At 43.4% G+C, this 2,500-nt stretch overlaps 1 long non-coding RNA gene and 1 pseudogene across 1 annotated transcript in view; both read right to left on the reverse strand.

The window, feature by feature from the left end:
- LOC147008653 (uncharacterized) overlaps window positions 1-2,500 on the reverse strand; it is a 28,511-nt gene that overhangs the window by 20,709 nt on the left and 5,302 nt on the right. The gene's annotated exons all lie outside the window — the stretch shown is intronic.
- LOC147008654 (uncharacterized) overlaps window positions 971-2,500 on the reverse strand; it is a 1,744-nt pseudogene continuing 214 nt past the window's right edge.

The following is a 2,500-nucleotide window of genomic DNA, read 5'->3' on the forward strand; positions in this document are numbered from 1 at the left end:
CATCTGCAAAAACTTTGATCTTCCAGTTCCAGAAAATTTGTGGGAGAATAAGACAAAAGCAATCACTGAAAACATTGAAGTCCCACTCACATACGACCGAATGATCCCATCCTGCATGAACATTGAAAACAAAGCATTGCAACCAGATACCATACTTAGGTGCAAATAAAAGAGAAGAAGGCATGGCTAATTGAGGTGATAATATCAGTGATGTTGGCCTTACGATGCAGAAATCAAGAAAATGACCAAATACCAAGCAAGACCTCAAGCATGATTGAAAAGATACTGGAAACTGAATAATGCAAAAGTTGTACCATTGATGACAAAGAACCTCCTGCGAATGATGATTAAGAATCTCACAGAGATATTAAAAACCATCCCTGGGAATATCACAACAAACGAAGTACAGTTGGAAGCCATCCTGGGCTCAGTAACGATCCTTACTCCTGGGGCTGGGACAGAGTTGTATGCATTTATATGTATAGGGGAAAACCAAGCTGTATATGGTAGTATAGGTCCTCGGCTTTAAAAAAAACATTGGGTTCTCGGTCGAAATCCCTATAGATTTTGCCCAGCTTGCCCCAAAAGTTGCCCGTCAGGTCAGAAACCATACCGGTCATATCTCGGCCATTTCTTGAGCGATTTTGACAAAAACAATTTAAATAGAGGTTTTTTTTGGGCTGGGGAACACGCTAAAAGCAATATTTAGTCGATTTGAGAACTGGTTTACATGATAGCGGCTCTGAAGCTCTTCCGGAGAAACCAAATCAGGTCCGAAATTTGTAATCCTCAATATCGCTTAGGTCATTTTACTATTTTAGATGATACGTTTTTGTTAAAAAAGGAATACAGGTTTTACTGTTACACATCTGCCATATCACACAAATTCATTAAGTTTAACACCCACATCACAATGAATTTGAGTAAACTTCCACCATATCAGATCTAATTATATGGATTTGTGCAGGCATCATCTTGCAACTTCATGCACTTGCAGAAATGTCAGATTTTCTCCAAATTGTTGCAGCTGCTAACATGGCAATACTTCCTTTAGGGCTTTCTACAGATGTGTCAGATCTGAGGTCAGGACCATGAACTACAGATGTGTCAGAGCGCTTGGGTTTGGATAAGACGGCCTTCGTTTTATACTGGTAGAGGACACACACCGTATCATATTCAGATGAATTTGCTCCTTCGTGGTCCCAGTTGTCCATTGCTGCTGATGTGAAATTCCCTGGGTCAAAATGGGCTGGCAACTTCATGTCCACTTCATTTTGGTTGACAGTGAACCTGGCCATGTCATGCTGGTACCGACAGAGTTCTGTGTAGCTCATGGCCAGCACCTGTCGATTCAGAGAGGTGACAAATATTTTACCACCACGTCCTAGACTGTGGGCGAACTCGGCATTCAATACAGACATTGGTGTTCTTTTTCTGCCAGAATGGTGAATGTAGAACATGTGCTGGAACATGGTCTGTATTTTCCAACATCGCTGGACTGAAAGAGAACCATCTTTGTGTGGCACCTGTTCCTCCTCCTGGTCTACATCGTCGACATCTTCCTGCATGTCACTTGTTATTACTTGGTCAGCTGCGGCCCTGTATGTGGCTGGATTGAAATTAAACAAATGGCCATAAAACTGCAGGATGGGCTCTGGGATATTCATCTTTGACCAGGCTTGCTTTAAATCTTGGGCATCACAGAAGCGATCATCAAAGTCATAGTCGTGCAAACATGCTCTGAATGGAGCTGCTACGAATTGCATGGGATTCACTGATCGGATACGCTCAGCAAGTACATTTTCCTCATGACCCAGCACATGGAATGCCATGAGGCATTTTCTTGCAGAATCTGAGGAAGCAAAGTCTATCAGGTCGTTGAACTGCTTGAAGAGGAGGACCTTCACATCCCTATTCTGGACATTACCTTTACCTCCAAGGCGGCTGTTCATCTGGTCTCGAATAGTAGAAAGTTCATAACCCTTGCGAGCACTCAGACCCACCTCAATCTCGTCAACGATCTCATTCCACACCCGCTGCTTGGCATTGAGTTGTATAGGGGCACTAAGAGTTCTGGAGCATTCATACTGCTGAATATATTTGCGATAATGGTTGTGATAATAAATATCAGCCCCATACACAGCATGTTCGTCTTGAAGGTCACAAGTTCGACGGAAAACATCATCCTGGAAGTCGACGGTCGCATCTAGGAATATCTTTGCTCGGTTGCTCTCGCAGATTCGATATTTGGTGAAGTCATGGTTGACTGACTTGTTGCCACATATGACGCATGTATACTGATAGTACACAGTGGCACGACCAGGTGCCACACAAGCCGGTGTTCGCATGCTGTTTGACTGTGAACGAGTTGCAGTAGGTGTTGGTGACTGGGTTGACGCATCATCACCAGATGGCACAGATTGCTTCAATGCTCCTTTCTGCTTCTCCTTAAGCTTGGCAATTTTGGTGCTATTTCTGTAGCCCTTGTAGCACACATTTG

This window comes from Eptatretus burgeri, chromosome 18, assembly GCF_056783735.1.
Source record: "Eptatretus burgeri isolate ZD-2024b chromosome 18, Ebu_testis_v1, whole genome shotgun sequence".
NCBI lineage: Eukaryota > Metazoa > Chordata > Myxini > Myxiniformes > Myxinidae > Eptatretus > Eptatretus burgeri.